This window comes from Dendropsophus ebraccatus, chromosome 11 (genome assembly GCF_027789765.1).
Source record: "Dendropsophus ebraccatus isolate aDenEbr1 chromosome 11, aDenEbr1.pat, whole genome shotgun sequence".
In the NCBI taxonomy this organism is placed as follows: domain Eukaryota; kingdom Metazoa; phylum Chordata; class Amphibia; order Anura; family Hylidae; genus Dendropsophus; species Dendropsophus ebraccatus.
In genome coordinates this window covers 39,699,194-39,722,209 of record NC_091464.1, presented here as the reverse complement: position 1 = coordinate 39,722,209, position 23,016 = coordinate 39,699,194, and the positions used below count along the sequence as shown (strand labels likewise).

At 40.8% G+C, this 23,016-nt stretch overlaps 1 protein-coding gene across 1 annotated transcript in view; it reads left to right on the top strand.

Annotated features, from left to right (window-relative positions):
- The window catches only part of SMPX (small muscle protein X-linked), a 59,477-nt gene extending 49,695 nt beyond the window's left edge, over window positions 1-9,782 (top strand). Inside the window, exon 6 of the mRNA XM_069945566.1 lies at window positions 9,561-9,782. The gene's annotated coding sequence lies outside the window, so the exon portion shown is untranslated. The remainder of the gene's footprint in view (window positions 1-9,560) is intronic.
- The last annotated feature ends 13,234 nt before the right edge of the window (window positions 9,783-23,016 follow it).

The following is a 23,016-nucleotide window of genomic DNA, read 5'->3' as shown; positions in this document are numbered from 1 at the left end:
GGATGGCTGTGTGGGGGCGGTGCTACAGCTCAAATCGATGCTAGGGGCAGTAGCCCCGCCACTAGTGCTCCTAACGGCTTACCAGCCAGATTTCAAAGCTTAAAATAACAATAAAATACAATTAAAAAATACAACTTCTTATATAGAATATGTCAATGTATTAGGCTATGTTCACACTGCATTTAACTGCCAGCCTCTGGGCTGCATTCAGGACGTTCCTGCAGCCAATACCTCTGTATCGGGCGTTCACATAACGCTGTATGAACACAGGGGGCAGCATTGCATTGACTTCAGTGCAATGCCGCCCCTGCGGTAAAGAACGGTCGCTGATTCCATTGCTATCAGCGTCTGTTCTTTTCTCAAAAATCACGTTGTGTGAACATAGCCTTAAAATTTATTTTTCCATGCAATTTACAATGCTATAAATGAAGGTAAAGGAGGCCTCGGGAGTTTAGGTGGTTTGTTCGTCTGATCTATTTAGCTGAAGACTGACTTAAAAATAAATGAATAATATCTTACATACTATATGGGGCAATGTTTTCGTTAGAGAGCAGGGGATGTTATCTTAGTAACTAGCTTCTGTTTCCTGGATTATTTCGCAAAGCCGCAGTGCTGTGACTATTACCCTGGGGTTAGACATTCCGGTACAGGTAGCTGTTAATCCATTTAGAAAAAGAATGAATAATTAAGATTTTCAAGGGCATAGAAACAGGTGTGCACTTAGCGTGACAGTGACAAGGAGATAGTCCGTTTATCTAAGAAGTAGTACAGAACTGGCAGACACTCCTGTCTTCAGTGCCAGGTACAGAGCTTGATCACTGGTGCCAGGTGGCAGACAGATCTTCACCACATGACACTATATCCATGGTATGATCCCTGACAACTGGGGCTCGGAGTTTTATTCTTACTTATTCAGAGATGGATATGAGACTCAGAATGAAAACAACATATCAAGACACTGCAAGAAGTAGCAGGAAAACTAACCTGTACGTGCGTTACATTACCTTGTACATCTTACCTACTATTAAATATCTATACATTGGGATAAATCCATGTTTCAGGATTAAAGTTGTCTTAGTACATATGCAGGTGGCATATCCTTATCCTGCCAGATTGTAGGACATTGTAACTTCTAGGATTTCCCATCTTTTTGTTTCATCCAGAGCATTATAAGGTTATGGCCCAGGATTACCCTGTACTCTTAGGGTGTTTTTTCAGCATTTTGACCATGAAGACCATAAAGTACTGCTAGTACATGCCAAACCTTTGTTATTCAGAGACATACATATTACATTTACTAGAGAAGTAATGCTACTACTATTTAGTGGGTCAGCTTGGACATCACAGAAATTGTTAGGGGCCTCAGATCTATTATAACTGTTATCATTGCACCCACAATCCATGTCATAGTAGGGTTTATCTGGTGAGCCAGATGAACCCTACTTATTACTGCTAACAGAAGCCGTAAAGCGGATTATTCTAAGATTATATAAAAGTGTACCTGTCATTGAAGACTCTTTCATTGAATATCTATTTTTAATCTGTCATATGGTACTGAGCCAGGGAGAGAATACGCTGGGGAGGCATATTCATACATGGCCAGATTTACTAAGAGGCACACATGCAGCAGTGCAAGTGTAGATTCCTGCATGGTGTACTCCTGTTTGCAGCAGTAAAACATGATCATTTAAGGCAGGGATGGGGAACCTTCGGCCCTTCAGCTGTTGCAAAGCTATAATTCCCATCATGCCTGGACAGCCAAAGTTTTAACTTTGTTCAAGCTGAAAAGCTTCTGTTTAATTGAGGGATAAGCATCTTGTTATAAGCATAGATAAGGAAAAAGAAACAATTTCAAAATACATGCGTTCTCTAGCAGCAGTTACATAGCCTGTCTCTAGCACTTCACCTTTTGTCACATATACTGAATGGACTTAGCTGCTGCTTTCTCAAATGTTTCTCAAGGCTAACCTAAGAGCGAGACTAAGGGGGATCCCTCTCTGCATCTTCTGCTGCAGACTATCATCACTACAGAGCATTCCATCTAGTTGCTGAATATATATTTTTCTTTTAACAGAATTACCTTATACAGTGCCTTTTAAAGGAATTCCATGAACAATGAAATTTTGGGAGTTTTTCTGTTTTCCGATAGGAGAGATCAGAAACTAAACTATGTTGTTAAACTACAGTATGTGTAACTGCCATCATATTATTTATAGAAGCCTATGGGGGACATTTATGTATGGTCCAGCCGAGGCGTACGCCAGGGAGAAGGTGCAGATTCGCTCCTTCTCTCTGCCGTACACCCCGCTCGCCCCAAGGGTGGGCTGGGGGAGCTTGGGGGGGGGCATAAAAAGGTGGGGAGGAGGCGCGGCCTCCTCCTGCACCACATGTATCATAATTTATCATGACCCAAATCTACACCTAGATTTAGTATGCCAGGCGCAGGTTCGGTTGCCCGACTGGCCGGATTCACGTCTCTTAGTGAATTCTGCCGGGGAATGGGGGGCGGGGCTTTATATAAGAGCGGCGTACTTGTACGCCGGTCTTCATAAATCCCCCACCCCTATATTTATATTACACAGTGTGCACAGCCTGGGTTTACAGAAAGGATGGAAGAAATATAGGCTGCTATTTTTAATATGGGAATTGTTATTGATAATGATATAGGTGGAGCTTAAATTGCATCTTAGACCATCTACATCTACATACTTCGTAACTGAAATATAAGAACATGTACACAATGACGTCAGATGCATTATTTCGGTGTTAGCCCATGGCATACCAAGCACAGGATTTGCTCTTGAGCCTCACTGTGTGGATGATCTCCTATATATTTGCTTCTCTGTTTTGCTTTCATTCAAGTGTCTCTCCATAGTTCAGTGATTCATAAAGCAAGCTCTTCTATAGCACAGATGCTGTTTTCTCTAGATTGGAGGTATGGACAGAATTTTCAATGTTTGACGCTGTCTCAGTAATTTTGTTGGCAGATTGTTTGGCCTTACCTAATGCCATTGGAAAGATTGATCCTTATCATGTGGAATGATTGCCTATTAGATCTGCATCACATTTGGAGAATAAAAATCCTCCCAGGATTACTGTGTCTGACATCTAGTCATTTCTGCAAAAACTAGAGCTCTTCACAGTCTGCCAATCAGACATGTACACCATTACACTAGCTGCTTTACTTGTTAAGGTAAGAACACAAGAAGCGCTGGGCCGCATTAGGCTTAAAGCCCTACACAAATGCATAGGTTGTTAACATATGCACAATTTTGCATGTAAACAGCAGTCTTGCCCACATACTTTGGCACTTTTCAGGTCGTGCCAATGGGTTCCTCCATCTAAAATGTTAATAGGGAAACTCTACACTTCTGTAGTCTATGATGGCTTCTTCTTATAGAAAAATTAATGAAACATCTTGCATAGTGGATTGTGCACCCCTAAATATTATATTACTCTGCAGGCCCTACACCATAATATCACATTATTATTGCAGATGTCTACATTTTGCACCGATTAAAGGGGCTATCCAGCGAAAATCTTTTTCTTTCAAATCAACTGCTGTCAGAAAGTTATATAGATTTGTAATTTACTTCTATTAAAAAAATCTCAGTTCTTCCCATAGTTATCAGCTGCTGTATGTCATGCAGGAAATGTTTTATTTTCAGTTTGACATAGTGCTCTCTGCTGACATCTCTGGCCGAGACAGGAACTGTCCAGGGTAGGAGAGGTTTTTTTTTATAGGAATATGGGAAGTTATATAGATTTGTAATTTACTTCTATTTAAAAATCTCAGAAAGTGGTGTATTCTTTCCATTCTGACACAGTGCTCTCTGCTGACATCTATCTATGTCAGGAACTGTCCAGAGCAGCAGCAAATCCCCATAGAAAACCTCTCCTGCTCTGGACAGTTCATGTCTCGGCCAGAGATGTCAGCAGAGAGCCCTGTGTCCGACTGAAAATAAAACAACGTTTCCTGCATGACATACAGTAGCTAATAAGTATGGGAAGAATTGAGATTTTTAAATAGAAGTAAATTCCAAATCTATATAACTTTCTGGCACCAGTTAATATTAAAGAAAAAGCTTTTCAGTGGACAACCCCTTTAAGGCTAACAAGCACAAAACTGCATGGTAAGACAACGTTCTATGATAATATGTGGTCCTTTAGAAAAGACTGGCCATTTGCAGGGTACGGACTTCATGCCTCAGCTGTTGAACATCATTTCCTTTCAAAGTTTTGTCTTTGTCAATCATGATAATCTCCGTCGCAGATGTAATTTTTCTGTGGTCTCAAACAGGGCCTCCGAAATTACCAGCTAGGGGTCACCTCTGTTTAGCAATCACAGTGCACATTCACCAGCCGTGAGGATGCAGAATACTGACAAATTTGCAGAGCTGCACAGCGTGTTGAAATGTTTGAAATATATATAGTTTCCTTTGACATACTGTATGTAAAGAGTAGCCAAGGGATAGAACTTTGTATTACCTTTCAAACAGTGAATGAAATAATTTTGTAAAAAATCAAGGTAAGCTATTAAAGGTATTGAAAGGGCAGACTGGCTTAAAGGGGTTGTACAGTCCCAGAAAAAGTCCCATGTAAAGTATAATGTAAAAATAAAAAACAAAGCTGTACTTGCCTGTCCTAGTCCCCTGCAGCTGCTGGTTGGAAATCGCCTGTCTCTGCTGGTTCCTGTGACCCATGAACCCCTACTGGAAATGCCCACCCTGACAGTCACTGGCCGCGGTATTGACTTGTCTCAGTCAGTGAGTGCCTGGGCTGCAGTTCCTTTGGGGATGATGTGTTACTAGAACTAGTGAGAAGTGGGGACACGGAATGTGTGACCAGCAGCTTCAGGGGACTAGGGCAGGTGAGTATGACTTTGCCTTTTATGTTAAGTCACTCTGTGCCAACTGTACATTTTTTCTTTAAACATAAAAAAAAAGTTTAAGGGAACCACTTACTTCCCTGGTAAAGTGTGAATTGGCCCCAGTACCTTATAGCTACCTGGCAGCTATATGGTACTGGGGCCGGTTCCTACTCCACCAGGGAGGTAATTGTTTCCCTTTAAGACAATGTAACATAACGGGCATGCATGCATTTTAACATGCACATAGTAAAAAATAGAACTTGAGTTTCAAACAATTATTACTGCATGTCATCGACCCAAAGTGATTACAATGTTTCCAATGGGACAATTAGCCAGGAGAGTGTATACATTGACAGCAACATGTAAAACACAAAATGTTCTTCTAAATGAGAATGTGACACTAAATATAGCTTTTAATAGGCAATTATTTCTTTCATAATGAGAATGTCTGAGTAAACATGAGAATGAAGGTCAAAAGCCCAGTTTGTAAATAGCATTTAATGTAGAAGGCAATGCACACATTATAGGGCCTATGGTGCACTGCTTGGGCGCCCATGATGCACAGTATTCTACCATAGAAGTAATGCACCTAACAGGGGACACCACAAAATGAGACATGCCTTGGAGCCTCTGTGTGAAATAAGACACACACATGAGTATAGAAAGAGGCAATAGATTTCTACTAGTGCTGTTTTATAGTGCGTTTACACAGAGAGATTTTTGAAGCCAAAGCCAGGATTTGATTTGAGAAGAGGAGAAATCTCAGTCTTTCCTTTATGACATGCTCTCTGTTTATAGCCTGTTTATGGCTTTGGCTTCAATAATCTGTCAGATATCTGTCTGTGTAAACTCACATCAGTCATGTAATATATCTCAAATATGATTATACAAACTAGTAAGGAGCATAATTAAAGCCATACTACAGTTCATTAGCTATGGGTATTTATCTTGTTTTTTTTCTTTCCTCTAGTTATTTTATATTTCATTTTAGTATAATTCATTGTAGGAAAAAAAATAGTTGAGTCACTAGGTGCTGGGTGTGCATTATACCAAGTCACTAGGTGCTGGGTGTGCATTATACCAAGTCACTAGATGCTGGGTGTGCATTATACCAAGGCACTAGGTGCTGGGTGTGTATTATAGGAAGTCACTAGGTGCTGGGTGTGCATTATACCAAGTCACTAGGTGCTGGGTGTGCATTATACCAAGTCACTAGGTGCTGGGTGGGCATTATACCAAGTCACTAGGTGCTGGGTGTGTATTATAGGAAGTCACTAGGTGCTGGGTGTGCATTATACCAAGTCACTAGGTGCTGGGTGGGCATTATACCAAGTCACTAGGTGCTGGGTGGGCATTATACCAAGTCACTAGGTGCTGGGTGTGCATTATACCAAGTCACTGGGTGCTGGGTGTGCATTATACCAAGTCACTAGGTGCTGGGTGTGCATTATACCAAGTCACTAGGTGCTGGGTGTGCATTATACCAAGTCACTAGGTGCTGGGTGTGTATTATAGGAAGTCACTAGGTGCTGGGTGTGTATTATAGGAAGTCACTAGGTGCTGGGTGGGCATTTTACCAAATCACTGGGTGCTGGGTGTGCATTATACCAAGTCACTAGGTGCTGGGTGTGCATTATACCAAGTCACTAGGTGCTGGGTGTGCATTATACCAAGTCACTAGGTGCTGGGTGTGCATTATACCAAGTCACTAGGTGCTGGGTGTGCATTATACCAAGTCACTAGGTGCTGGGTGTGCATTATACCAAGTCACTAGGTGCTGGGTGTGTATTATAGGAAGTCACTAGGTGCTGGGTGTGCATTATACCAAGTCACTGGGTGCTGGGTGTGCATTATACCAAGTCACTGGGTGCTGGGTGTGCATTATACCAAGTCACTAGGTGCTGGGTGTGCATTATAGGAAGTCACAGTGAACACAGTGTCCTTCTTAATATTGCGATGCTCTGGCCCCTGGGGGCCACTTCCGCAGTGCTGTTGTTATGAGCGGGCAATAACCAGGGTAGCTGCAGGGTGTATACTTGTCACGGTATAGGCCTGAGGGCGGCACAGCTGTAGGGCCGGTCTGTGGAATCTGCGGGTGATGATGGGCATGCGATTCCTGGCTGCACCTAGTCAGGGCACCAGTTAGTGGACACCAATGCCAGGGTTCAGTAACAGCGGTTTTATTATAGATGAGGTAACTAGTAGCAACAGTTCTGTCCGGTTGCAACCGGGTATATAGCAGGCTTTGACAAACAAGGCAGGAGTGATGCTGCATAGGCTGGGAGAACATGTGCCGGATGATGGGAGTAGGAGTATGAGAGAAGGTAGCGTTGCTGGGTGGATTAGCTTGAGAATAATACTTGCTGTGAATACTTGAAATGATGATGAGAGATAACGGAATGACACCCAGATGAGAGAAGGAACTCCGGACACTTGAGCAGGAAGATACAGCCGAAGACTTGAATACAGCAGAGCACCTGATCCACACTTCTAGTGGTGAAGTGGGACCTGCGACATGTCCAACTCCTGTGCGACATGTCCAATCATGCGACACAAGCACTCTATAGGCCAAACACACGAAAAGGCATCCAAGGCGCAATGGGTATGGACAAGTGTAAATGTTGGAGTATTACTATGTGTGGTTACAAACGTGTGTGGTTACAAACGTGTGGAGACAAAACAGGGCGAACAACACTAGAGACACCAGGAAGGGAGGTACAAAGGACGACATATACAACGAGGTATTTGATGAGAACTGGCCCAAGTGAATCTGAAGGAAACCTGAGAGAAATCTGAATACAAACTGGCTCAACTAAATCTTTCCAGCTATAAAGATAATATAGACAATACTGAGAATATGAGACTGGATGAGAAAATACACTCCTATATAATCTAGACTTTCTCTGAGGTATATATGAACTGACTTCTCTTACTCAGAGGAGGAGCTATCTGACTCTGACACTAGAAAATTATACTGTTTTACAAAAGAGGCACTCTACTCTGAGGCTAATCAAATAATCCCTTTGCTTACTCAGAGGAGGAAATACAAATGACTTTGACAACCCTGAAATACGATAGCAGAATAAGTGTAACACTAGAAATAAGTGCAACAATGAACAAGCGCAATAATACCCTGTGTGGAGCACACAATCACAGGAAAGTGCATTAGGAAGGAATGGGTTAAGTGTCTCTGTTAGGGAGAGTCTCTTTGAGGCAATAAAAACTATCGTCCATGCAAAAGGCTCTGGGACAGGCACTAGAGAACAGTTTGGTTATGGTGAGTCTCCATCAGCTCATGGCTGGTTAGTACAGGAAACTTGGTCAGGAGGACCAGGCACGAATCTTAAACGTTGCAGAGAACTGTTCCAAACCTAAAACAAAACAGTTATATGAACAGTCAAGAACTTTGCTTTCTGTAGTAAAGCTTAATGAAAGGATGCAGGAGGGCCCTGAGTAGGCCTCTTCTTTTTCTTCTTCCACGGATAGCGATAGCGTGAGGGACCTGGAGCAGAAGCATCACTGGTTGCAGTGGGGACCACAATGTTAGGCGCCACTGTGGTGATAGGAGAGATGATGGGGGCCACATGGTAGGTGACCGACGTGGTGGAAGAAGCAGCTTTAGCCACGGCAGTGGGGGCAGTGATATGATGGAAAAGGGTGTGTTCACATGTAGCGAGTTTTCCAGGAAATGTGCTGCTATACTTGGTACCATTATAGCTTTTGCACAGCAGAGTAACAAGCTGGAGACCGCACTTCCAAAACGAAGACACTCTTTAATCACACCAGTGCCTTCATTTTGGAAGTGCGGTCTCCATCATGTTACTTGGATATTCATACGAACCTGGGTCCGGTTTGGTGAGATATGCACCCATACTCGAGGTCTTGTGCTGCTGAGACTTTTTTGTGGATTTACGTTTTGCACAGCAGAGTTTCATTTCACTTTGAGAATATAGTGATGGCCTTGTTTATTTGTTTGCCGAGGGGTTAAAAATTATAAAAAAATTTAAGTTTACCTGCCCGCTATCCCCCAGAGTGCTCCTGCTTTAGTCTCCAGGTCCCGGCTCACTGACAGCCCACTCAGCCAATCACTGAGCTATCCGGTTGCAGGCAGTGATTGGCTGAGCAGGCCACCAGTGAGCAGGGACCTGGAGATTTGTGTATATTGTTTTACTGGTGCAGCAGCTAATTAGAATCCTACTAATCAGTAATGAAAATCTGCTGCGGGAATGCAAGGCCATAGACTAATATGTTACTGAGTAGTGTAAGATCCGCTGCAAACTCACTACTTGTGAACACACTCCAAGGAAGCCATGATGCTGTGACAGATGCTTGTCCTACAAAAAAATAATAATAATAATAATTGCTGAATGACCCAATAGATTTTAATAGATTCCATTGGGGACCAGTATTCCTTTTACAAGAATATTAGTGTACTATTCTTGACATCCAGAATATGGAATTTCCATTAAGGATTTGTTAAAAATTAATACAACCATTGAATCTTATTTTCACAGTTTAATTTTAAAATCCTTTATCTAAATCCAATTCTTTCACTTCATGATGATGAAACTATTAAATGCAGAGAATGTAACATTGTATAAGCTTACAGTATGTAGACTCTATTGTATGAGTTCTGAGGAATGTTCGGGCTGTATGACACACTTTAACATGTCCTCTCATTTCAGGTGAGGCACAGCTCTCCGGGAAGTGAGCACAGATGTGGAAGACTGAAGAATATTTTTTATATTTGTATTAAGACTGTATTCTACCTATATGCTGTGTATCTCCACACTGCAGCAAATAACTTATTTTTACATTTATATTGCTTCATAGGCCAGAGTTCTGACAAAGTATTCTTGATAGCCCCAAAATCTTGACTGTATGAAGTGAACAAATAAAACGTCAAAAATTATATCTTAAATTGAACTTATTATTAAAACAAATATTTTCCAAGTTATTTTCTTAGGGTCTTTTATATATATATATATATATATATATATATATATATATATATATATATATATATAACAGGATCGCAATATGTAAAGAAAATAAAACAAAAAAGTGAGATGTTGATGTACATGTTTTCATCATGGACTAAATAAGTCATTAACAGTCATGGACTAAATAAGGTTAAAAAGAATCCATCGGCTTGAAAGTCATCATAAACTGCTTAAATGACTTCAGTGACCTGGCCACACCCCTGTGACATTTAAGAGAGGCAATTAAAAGCATTTTTTTTTTTTTAGGTGATTGCAGCCTTGGACAACTACAATAAAGTTATTTCCATTCTCACTGCCTAGATAGCTATGAAGCCATGTAAGCACTTTCAGAGGTCTTTTCAAACAGTTGCCCTCAAAGGTTTTGACATTCTTTTGTAGAGTTCATAAAACTGTAAAAGACTAAAATAAAAATACATATAAAAAACAAAACAAAAAAAACTTTTTGTTCTTCTCAAGAATATAACGTGATGTGGTCATGTTATCCAATTGTTGCATAAAGGGGGAGATTTATCAAACATGGTGTAAAGTGAAACTGGCTCAGTTGCCCCTAGCAACCAATCAGATTCCACCTTTCATTCCTCACAGACTCTTTGGAAAATGAAAGGTGAAATCTGATTGGTTGCTAGGGGCAACTGAGCCAGTTTCACTTTACACCATGTTTGATAAATCTCCCCTAAAGTCTTTACATGATATTGGATGGATGGATTGATATATATATATATATATATATATATATATATATATATATATATAATTTTTTTTTGTTACATCATTTTATTATAAAGCACAAAAAAGGAGATAGCAAGAGAAAATGGGCATTGATACTACATTTTTTAATGCTTAGTGAATACACAGATCCAATAGAGGTTTTTTTTGCGTTTTTATGAACTTTGTAACCTCAGACAATTCTTGTATATAGGCAGGTAACGAAATCTAAACACGGATGATAAATGACCTCAGAGTAGCATCACTGGCATCTAAACTCCACATTAATTTAGATTAGGGTTACTTATAGGGGTATGTGCACTTGGGGTCTTGCATGTGTGTTTCTTGCTCAAATATCTTTATATTAGGACATATGGCATACAATTTTATTGAAGGTTAAGGTCTCCATGACAGATTTCATAAAAAATGCCATGAAATACAGTGCTGTTTTATGCCCCATAAAACATAGGACACCATGACAAAAATAAGATGGACCACATTACAATAAGGCTCTGTGCACACGGAGCAAAAGTGGCAGAATTCTCCACCGCAGAATGCCGCCAGCCTCCCTGTCATAATGACAGCCTATGGGAAGCTCGTGCGCCTCCTCTAACTGCGCTGTGGAATGAACATGTTCATTCTTCAATGCGGGGAGAGGAGGCGCATAAGCCCGACACAAGGCTTAGATTCCATAATGATTATTTATTCCATCCTAAGTATTTGCTGTGGGGAACATCAACATCAAATACCCCAAGACAGCTCTGTGCTTTATGATTCTTTAAAATATGCAATTAAATTCCATAAAAGTAATTGCTGATTCTTGGCGCAGGATACATAAGAGGACATCTCAAACACTTTTTTGATCAAGACCTGTGACCACCAAAAAAGCAAATATTTCCAGATCAAACCCAGAGAAAGCAAAGTTGATGAAAATAACGGCAATTACTGAATAGCAATATTCTTTCTCAATTGTAAACACAGCCATTATAATCAGAGATGTTAGAGCTCCTTCACACAGAGAGATTTTCTGGTGTATAAATTGCATGAAAAATCCAGGTAAAATGAAATTGTCTATTAAATGTCATATCCCTTTTAAGGCTCTGTTTGCTTAGGGTACGTTCACACTTACCGGATCTGCAGCGTATTTTCTGCTGCGGATCCGCAGCAGATTTCATTTAACCCTTTGAGGACCAGGCCCAAAATGACCCAGTGGACCGCGCAAATTTTGATCTTAGTGCTTTCGTGCTCTAGCACTCTCAGTTTTCTATCTACAAGCCATGTAAGTGCTTGTTTTTTACAGGAATAGTTGTACTTTGTAATGGCGTCATTCATTTTACCATAACATGTATGATGGAACCCCAAATATATTATTTATGAAGATATAAATAGGTGAAATCGTAAGAAAGAATGCGATATGGTAACGTTTGGGGGGTTCCTGTGTCTACGTAATGCACTATATGGTAAAAGCAACATTATACTATTATTCTATAGGTCAGTCCGAACACAACCACATGCAGGTTACAAAGATTCTCTAATGTTATATATATTTTTTTTTATGAAATCCTTTTTTCTGGCAATTAAATATTAATAAAATGGGCCTATTGTGACGCTTATAACGGTTTTATTTTTTCACCTACGGGGCTGTATGGGGTGTCATTTTTTCCGCCATGATCTCTAGTTTTTATTAATACCATATTTGTGAAGATCGGACGTTTTGATCACTTTTTATTGATTTTTTTAAATATATAATGTAACATAAAATCGGTAATCTGCGCACTTTTTCCCCTCTTTTCGTGTACGCCGTTTACCGGTCGCAATGACGCTTGTTATATTTTAATAGATCGGACAATTACGCACGCTACGGTATATTATATGTTTATCTATTTATTTATTTTTATATGTTTTATTTATATAATGGGAAAGGGGGGTGATTTAGACTTTTATTGGGGGAGGGGTTTTGGGGTAGTGTGTTAGTGTTTTGAACTTTTTTTTTTTTTTTTACACTTTTGAAGTCCCTTTGGGGGACTTCTACATACAGTACTTTGATTTATACACTGATCATTGCTATGCCATAGGCATAGCATTGATCAGTGTTATCGGCGATCTGCTCATTGAGCCTGCCTGTGCAGGCTCAGTGTAGCAGATCACCGATCTGACCGCACGGAGGCAGGTAAGAGACCTCCGGCAGTCCGTTTCAGCGGCGTTTAAGGGGTTAATGACACGCGGCAGCGCGATCGCTGCAGCGTGTCATTACCGGTGAGGTCCCGGCTGCTGATTGCAGCCGGCCCCCACCTGCTATGAAGCGCGCTCCGCTCCGGAGCGCGCTTCATAGCGGGAAAAACACCCAGGACGTAAGGTTACGTCATGGGTCGTCTGGGGACAGACTTCCATGACGTAACCCTACGTCCAGGGTCGTCTAGGGGTTAAATAACTGAACACAGCATCAAATCTGCTGCGGATCTGCTGCAGATCTGCTGCTGATCCTGTAGGTGTGAACGCACCATTAGTGTCATTTTGCATTCCCCCCTGAAATAAAGAAATAAAAACACCAGAGAAAAACTCTGCAACCAAAGCACAAAAAAGTGACAATAAAAAACACACATACACACACAACAAACCAAAATGAATTGATTGTATATAGTGGATATAAACACCGTGGAGTCACATTATTATAACCACTCTCTACTTTCAAAATCAGCATAGGGTAGCTCATGAAGGAAGTCACATCTGTCTACTGGCTTGGTGGATATATAAGGTGTGCTATAGGTCTGTACACATATGCCTTGTTGGGGTCTTGTGTAGAAGGACGATAATTATTGGCTTTTAGGCTACTGCGGTAAAATTGTATCATAGATGAGATGAACGGACCTTGAGCAAGCTCGGGTTTGTCCAAACCAAAACTTGCAGCATTTGATTACCGATGGCTGAAGAAGTTGGATGCAGCCCTAAGGCTACCTCTAAAACATGAATACAGCTGTAGGCCATAGGCTGCATCCATTTTTTCCCCAGGACTTTCTTGGACTGCATCCAGCCTCTTCAGCCACAGAGAGCTTCATTACATCTAGAGGAACAAAAATATTTTACCATGAGCAGTAATACTATGGAACCATCTGCCACAGGATGTAGTAATGGTAAATTCTTAGAAGGGGGTGCCCACCTGGATGCCTTTGCTTGGGTGTAGTGATAGTACAGTTACATATCCTAGATTGGTGGAGATGGATCGTTGATCCAGGGATTTATTCTGATTGCCATGTATGGATTCCAGAAGGACTTTCCCTTTTATATGAGACATTTGTCTGCTACCTCCTAAGATCCTTGCTCTGGATCAACACTGTTTAGACTCGATGGCCTTCTGTTTCCAACCTTACTGTTTCTATGACTTAAAACAAAAAACAATTGATGACATTTAGTTTGACCTTTGTTTCTGAGCAAACTACAGATGATATTTCTGTATAATGACCGTTTAAGATGCTGTTCCCTATTTGATCTGAAGGAACTTTGGTGTCTTTATCACTCACAATAAGGATCATCTTACTAGGGGACTTATTCGAGACAGATTGAGAAAGTGATCTGTAGCTATTTATTCTTATAAGAATTCTGCATGCTTGATGCGGGAGATTAGGGAGGTAAATAAGTGGCTCAAGAGCTGGTGTAGGATAGAGGGGTTTGGGTTCATGGAGAACTGGGCCGACTTCTCGGTCGGTTACAGGCTCTACGGTAGGGACGGGCTGCATCTCAATGGGGAGGGTGCAGCCGTGCTGGGGGAGAAGATGGCTAAGAGGTTGGAGGAGTGTTTAAACTAGGGACCGGGGGGGAGGGCAACTACAATATAGTAAGTAAAGACAGAGTAGGTGGAGAGCTGGGCCTAGATTATGGAACTGGGGGTGGAGCGGCGGGAGGGGTTAGAATAGTCACTAGTGATAAAAGGAAAGGGAATATGGACAAATATATTAAATGTATGTATACTAATGCTCGAAGCCTCACTAATAAAGCTGAGGAATTAGAACTCATAATGGTTGAAGAGAAATATGATATAGTGGGGATAAGCGAGACATGGCTGGATGAGACCTATGACTGGGCCGTTAATATCCAGGGTTATAGTCTATTCAGAAATGACCGTAAAAATAAGAAAGGGGGAGGGGTCTGTCTATATGCTAAATCATGCCTTAAGCCTATTCTGCGGGAGGATATATGTGATGATAATGTGGAGTCTCTTTGGGTAGAAATAAGGGGAGGGACGAAGAATAATAAAATTCTTATAGGAGTGATTTATAAACCTCCAAGTATAGTGGAAGAATCAGAAAATCATCTTATAAGACAAATAGATGCGGCAGCGAAGCAGGGGGAAGTCATTATTATGGGGGACTTTAACTACCCAAATATCAACTGGAAAGCAGAAACCTGCAGCTCCAGGAAGGGAAGCGTGTTTTTGGAAATAGTAAAAGATAATTACCTTTCCCAACTAGTAGAGGAACCAACAAGAGGGGGGGCCCTTTTGGACCTGATCTTAACCAATAGGCCCGACAGAATATCAAAAATAGAGGTGGGGGGTCACCTAGGTAATAGTGACCATAACATAGTAAGTTTTCAATTATCCTTCAATAAAATGATTAGTAGAGGGGCTACAAAAACATTAAATTTCAGGAAGGCTAATTTCCAAAAACTAAGAGAGGACCTTGGGAACATAGACTGGGACAATGCCTTCAGAAATAAAAGTACACAAGAGAAATGGGACATATTTAAGAGCATCCTGGGTAAATCGTGTGAACGACACATACCATATGGGAATAAACGTAGTAGAAATAAGAGAAATCCAATGTGGTTAACTACAGCTGTAAGGGGTGCAATAAATGATAAGAAACAAGCATTCAGACTACTAAAACAAGAAGGTAGTGGGGAAGCATTGAGCAACTATAGACAGAAGAATAGAATGTGTAAAACACAAATAAAAGAAGCAAAAATAGCAACAGAAAGAAGGATAGCCACAGAAAGTAAAACAAATCCCAAAATGTTCTTCACCTATATAAATAACAAAAGACTTAAAACCGAAAATGTTGGTCCCCTCAAAAATAATCTGGGTGTAATGGTGGAGGGGGAAGAGGAAAAGGCCAATCTACTAAATACATTCTTCTCTACTGTATTCACAGAGGAGAATCCCATAACAGACGATATGACTAGGGATAATGTTAATCCTCCCATAAATCTCACCTGCCTAACACAACAAGAAGTGGGGAAACGCCTTAAAAATATTAAAATCCATAAGTCACCGGGCCCAGAAGGTATCCATCCTAGAGTTTTGCAAGAATTAAATACTGTGTTAGACAGACCGTTATTCCTATTATTTAAAGATTCTATTACGACAGGGATTCTTCCACAGGACTGGCGCATAGCTAATGTGGTACCAATATTCAAGAAGGGGTCAAGGAGTGATCCTGGAAACTACAGGCCCGTAAGTCTAACATCTATAGTAGGTAAAGTATTTGAGGGGATTGTAAGAGATGCTATACTGGAGTATCTTAATGAAAATAATCTTATGACTCAGCACCAGCATGGATTTATGAGGGATCGGTCCTGTCAGACTAATCTGATCGGCTTCTATGAAGAGGTAAGTTATAGACTGGACCTGGGGGAGGCTGTGGATGTTGTGTATCTGGACTTTTCAAAGGCATTTGATACTGTGCCGCATGAAAGGTTGGTCTACAAAATGAGGATGCTTGGACTCGGGGAAAACGTATGCAAATGGGTAAGTAACTGGTTGTGTGATAGAAAACAGAGGGTGGTCATTGATGGAACATATTCAGATTGGGTTTTAGTTACTAGTGGGGTACCACAGGGGTCAGTGTTGGGTCCACTTCTTTTTAATATTTTTATTAATGATCTTGTAGAGGGGCTACAGAGTAGAATCTCCATTTTTGCAGATGATACTAAACTGGGTAAAGTAATCAGTACAGAGGAGGATAATATCATATTACAGAGGGATTTGGAGAAGCTAGAGGCTTGGGCGGAGAAATGGCAAATGAAGTTTAATGTGGATAAATGTAAGGTTATGCATTTGGGCCATAGAAATAATAAGTACAGTTATGTGCTAAATAATAAAACACTGGGTAAAACTACTTCCGAAAAGGACCTGGGGGTATTGGTGGACAGTAAACTCAACTTTAGTGATCAGTGCCAGGCAGCAGCTGCCAAGGCTAATAAAATAATGGGATGCATCAAAAGAGGTATAGATGCTAAAGATGAGAACATAGTTTTGCCTCTTTATAAATCACTAGTCAGACCACACATGGAATACTGTGTACAGTTTTGGGCACCGGTATATAAGAAGGACACAGCTGAACTAGAGCGGGTGCAGAGGAGGGCAACAAAGGTCATTAAGGGAATGGGTGGGTTACAGTACCAGGACAGGTTATCACGCTTGGGGTTATTTACGCTAGAAAAAAGACGTCTTAGGGGCGATCTGATCACAATGTACAAATATATGAATGGACAGTACAGAGATTTTTGTAGTGGTCTTTTTACTCCTAGGTCTGTAACAATGACAAGGGGGCATCCTCTACGTCTAGAGGAAAGAAGATTTCATCATCAGCATCGACGCGGGTTCTTTACTGTACGAGCGGTAAGACTGTGGAACTCTCTGCCACATGATGTTGTCATGGCTGATTCAGTAAATAAGTTCAAGGGAGGCCTGGATGCTTTTCTTGAAAAATATAATATTACAAGTTATGGGCATTAGATTTCTGGTGATACGTTGATCCGGGGATTGTTCTGGTTGCCATTGCAGTCGGGGGAGGGGGGGGGGGGGAGTTTCTCCCTGTGGTGGGGCGTTTGTCTTCTGCCCCATAGGGGTTTTTCGCCTTCCTGGATCAACACAGTAGGATTTTCCTAGGTTGAACCTGATGGACTCTTGTCTTCTTTCAACCTTATTTACTATGTTACTATGTTACTATGCTTTTATCATTTGATGCAGTGAATTTATATTCTGAAAGCATCTGACTCCACTTTTCTTCAGTGTTCATATTACCTTTTTATTTAATAGTGGCTTCTATACTATATTAGGTGACTCTACAAGGGCACATGTGCGCAAAGGTGTCCTTTCCTAACTTAGCTCTAAACTGTATATATCTGGAGGTGCAGCATGGTTTTCAGACATGTTTAGATTCAGTTTCTGTAGGTTTATCTGTTGGAATTTCCCAACATTTGCTCCTTTTTTAGTAAACTAGCATTTTCTCATGTTTTCTGGAGTTTTTGTGCTTCAGACTGTCCACCATTTTGTAGGTGAGGGCTCCACAACTGGACACAGTATTCCAGATGTAGTCTCACTAGAGCTCTATACAGCGGGATCACAATCTCCCTCTTCCTACTGGTTATACCTCTAGCTATACAGCCCAGTATAACATTAGCTTTCCCTAATGCCTGGCATCACTGGTGACTCATTTTAAGTGGGTCAGAAATCACTATCCCTAAATCCTCCTCTTCTGAGGTCTTTGCTAACACAGAACTGCTGATATAAACTTTGGACTGAGGACTTCTTTCCCCCAAGATCATTATTTTACATTTGAAACTACAGTTTCTATTGTTTTGACCACTGTTTGCCTACATGCAAGCACCTAGTGATTGTCATGTAAATGAAGAGAAATTAAACTCCTTAATTAAACAGCAACCACACCTCCAATCCACTTGATCCAAAGAACAGGTGAGTAGGTGCAGGTCATCCACCACAAGGGTCAGATAATATAGGATATAACATTTAATTAGCAAAAAAATAAAATACATAAAAGAGTAAAAGCACAACGTGTTTCCAGGCTGGACTGGCCTCTTCCTCAGGTGAAGAACTAAGGAAAGGTAAGATCGGACACAGCTGTAGCTCATTCTGCAGCACTTTTTTAATACAAAGGTTACATATAAAGATAAACTTATGCATTACAGAGCAATAATTAAAGCTGTTGACAAAAAAACATTTTAGCAAGATTCATTTAAAAATTTTTTGAAAAAAAAAAAATTATATGCTCACCTGTCTGCACTCCCTGTGTCCTCTTCTTTGTCTCAGATGTCCTCTCTGCGCCCCCTTCAGCCCACTCAGCCAGTAAATATCTTAGTGGGCTGTTACTCTTGTCTGGAGAAACCCATGTGGGAAAACACAATACAAAGATTACACTTGAAAAAGAAACCAACATGGTTCAAAAGGTGTTGTGTGTTTTTAATAGAGCAAAGTTTTCATCCTGACAAGGCGTGTGACCTGCGCCATGCTCGACCTATGTCTTTTTTGGAGTGGAGTGTCGTATTGTCTGGAGAGTGACGGCCTGCTCAGCCAATCACTGGCCGCCGCTGTCCTGTCTCAGTCTGTAAATTGCTGAGCGGGCTGGAGGTGGCACAGAAAAGGACACCGGTGACACAGAAGAGGACACCGGGAGAGTGCAGACAGGTAAGTATTGCACTACACTACACCAAAATAGCTAAACAATCGTTCTGCTGTTTCGGTGTGGTTCATTAACCCTTTCATGACCATGGGTAATTAATACCTCAATGCTCAGGTCATTTTTGGACATCAGCTTACGTTTTCTATGGTTATCACTGGGGCCCTGCGATCACAACGCAGAGCCCTGATGTTTACCAGACAGGGAATTCTTCCTTTGTAGAGGGAGAATTCAATGTCTGAATCCCTCTAGATGCTGCGGTCATGGGGCCCCGGCGCTTAGAGTTGCAGCGGGTCCTCGGCTATCACTGATAGCTGGGACCCATCACGGATGACACAGGTGCAGCTTCACAGGCATAGGCTGCATTGATGTTAATTTACAGTGCAGTGGTGGGAGGGGGTTAAGGCTCTGTCTGCAAGTTTGCAAAGTTTATGCCAAAAATTTGCAAATCTGGCAAACTGAATTTTTTAAAACTGCGCTCATCTCTAAATATATAAGCGCTAATACATTTTTTTTACTTTTTATCATTTTTTTGTTGGTCTTTATACCTTTAATGTATATATAATTAGATACAGCCAAATGTTTCCAAGTATTACCACCAGAGGTGGTTCTTGATGGGCTAGTTCCATGGAGATAGTATAGCACAATCCTTAGATTTAGATGCTGACAGAATTTTATTGCCAACCGATTTTGCGAGGAGGCGTACATCAAATTAGTGATTTATGGCTTTCTTATCGAAATATGAAGATCAGTTGCTAGTATAGCAATTTGTACACTCTTTTCAATAAAAAAAAATCTATATTTTTCATAATATTCAACACTGCCCATCACTTTTTAGAACAGACAGTAATTTTTGCTATCTTTTCCAGTGATAACCAACAGCTGGAAAAATTAAATTATTTTGGTATGCATAATGGATTGATTTTCCCAAGAAGGGCATTTTCAAAATATGTTTTTTTTTCTTTGCATTTTTAGAAAACTGGAGCCACTTAGTACTTTTGCTAACGAGAGAAGGATATTTTCTATTGCCTTCCATACATGCCTAGGCTGACTTTCTGACAAAAACTTGGTATGTCCATTCAAGCATTTTACATGTATAGAAACCAGACTGTTATACTTTTTTTTTTTTTTTTTTTAATAACCAATGAATTTACTATTACAGAGATTTGATACTTGGCAGGGGATAAGTAATAATAATTTGCATAGACACAAATCAAATACAAAAAATGTTTTCTTCTGAAATGTAATCTGCCATGTTTTGAGATAAATCATCATAATCATCCTGCAGGGCCATTTCTGGATCATTTGGCTGCACATAGCTGTCATCAGTTTCATCAGAGATTTAAGATAGATGGAAACTAGGATCACTCTGGTCCACTTTGGTAGAAAAGGTTGTATTCATACCTTGTCTTGTATCATCACCTTGATGACTAATGCCTGCATTACGTTGCTCTGTATCCATATCTTGAACTAGGAGGATTGAGGTTTGTTTTATTGGGGATGTACAGTTTCCGGAGTATTTCCAGAAAGTTGTCTCTGTCTGCAAATTTTTCCAAGATTAGCTTTCATTGGAGTTGAGATGTATGGAAGGTCTAAACTCAAATTGAATTGAGCTTCCTCCTCAAAAGTAAATTCTGGAATTAGATTTAACAAAGGATGAGATGTCAGACTAGTGATTTGGGTCAATATCTGGGCATCTTCATCATAATCTTCTCTTCTTTGTAGCTGTAGAGCCTTTTTCTTCATCACTTGAATGATGGGAAGAACTCATCAAAGAATCTTTTGGGCTTGACTAATACTCCAAACAAGTGTTTTTGGTTTTCTGTTTCTTCTTCTTAGGCTCTGAACTGAACTAGGAACTGAGTTGTAATGGTATGACCTCCCATTGTGATGGCAATAGTTTCCTTTTTTTATTATTTATAAAAAAGAAAGAAAAGCATGTAAGGGGTTTCCCCCATTTCCATAACCAGCCAGGTAAAAAGAAAACCAACCGCAGCAGCCTAGTAGTACCAAGGTGGGAAGGGCCATTTATTTTGGCCCTCCGCAGCCAAATATTACCAGCCTGCTACAGTCCAGCCCAGGACTCCGATTTTTGATGCTCTGGGACTACTGTTACCCGGCTTATCCCAGAACCCCTAGTGCGGTGGGTACCAGGGTACTAATGGGGGGTTAGTGTTAGCCAATTTACTGGCTAACACAAAGCCATGGCTTAATTATGGATGCCGTCTATCAGACAACTTCCACTACTAAGCCTGTAAAGTAAAGAAAAAAACACAATATCTGATAAATTTTATTGAAAAAAAAACACTGCTACACCCTCATTAACAATTTTATTAAAAAATAGAAATCCGCTGGTCATCAACTTAGTCCACGGAATCGGGTGTGATCCTCTGGATACCCATATCCAGAAACAAAAGGGAGAGAAACAGAAAAAAAAGGCAGGAGCAGAACACCCTCAAGGGTTTAAGTGTGTATGCATTGCATCCCCATTTAACCTTTTGGGTGCCACACTGAACAATCTAGCCCCCAGGAAGGTTAAATGAGGATGTATTGCTAATCTCACACTACACCCATACTAACAAGAAAGGAGTTTAAGTGTCCCCCTTGCCTGCTTGGACGGGCGCAGTGCTGGGGCGAAGGGGAAGCGTTCACACTCACCATAGATATAGTTTTGTTTTGTTTTGTTTTTTTTACACCAGAGCCTGAGCTTGTAGTGTGCCAGGCTCTGGCTCTTTAAATGTCCTTGGGGGCAGCAGAGGGGACCATGTCACCCCTTACGGCTGCCAGTCAACGGAAGTATACATGTAAATAAAAAAAAAACAACAACTATGTATTTATTTCGATAAAGTTACAATACAAAGTAATATAATTTTTTAAAGCAGTGTATTAGAAATATATTTTAGTCTTTGAAGAACCCCTTTAACCCCTTCAGGACCGGTCCAGATAGCGCCTTGAGGACCAGAGCCCGTTTTTAAAATCTGACCAGTCTCACTTTATGTGGTTATACCACCGTGATGCTGTCACTTACCCTAGCAATTCTGAGATTGTTTTCTCGTGACATATTGTACTTTTGGTAAGTGGTAAAATTTGTCCGATATACATATCATTTTTGTATGAAAATGTCCACATTTCATGGAAAAAAGGATAAAATTAGCATTTTTCTAATTTTTTATTTTCTGCAGTCACCATGCAGGTTTAATCATTTGATAATTTTATTGCCGTCATCATTACGCACACGGCGATATTAAATATGTGTACTTTTCTATTTTTTTTTTCCAACATTTATTATTGCATTGAAGCTATGGGGATTTTATATGTCTTGTACTGTATTTATTTTTATTTGTGTTTTTTTTTTACATTTTGCCTTTCCCACCATGGGGACTTCACTATAGGATTCCCTGATGACAGGCAGATTACAGTGCAGTGCTGATCTGCATTGCACTGTAATCTGCCTGTCATAGGCATTGCTTATGAGACTCAGCCTTAGGGCTAAACCTCATGAGCTTCTGTAGCTGTGACACAGGAGGCTTTAGGTATCCCGGTTCCCATGTACGGCACAATCCTATTTATGGGTACCAGGCCAGGGGGGAAGCACTGGAGGTGGGCCAGCTTGTCCTCAGTGGGAAGAAGCCCTCACCCCTCTATAACGTGGCTCCATTAGAATCAATGGCTGACCCACCTCCAGTGCTTCAGCCCAGAGAACCGGGCCGCAGTTCAAAACTAGGACCACGGCACCGATTTCCCCACGTCTGCGCCGTTCTATACGTGGGCAATACATAAAGCAAATGTACGATGGTACATTCGCTTTAAAGGAGACCTTTCACCCTGGCACCCAGGACAGAGCCCGCCCGACCCCCGGTAGAGCCCCAGATAGTTACCCTGTCCTGCAAGTCCTGCTCCAGAATTCAGTTCTGTTGCGCGATATGTAAATGACAAGAGATAAGTCCAATTCCATAGGAAATCACTGCTCCACTGTAAATATGCTTGAGTTTCCATTGGGAAAGTGTTGGGGTGTGATAAATGT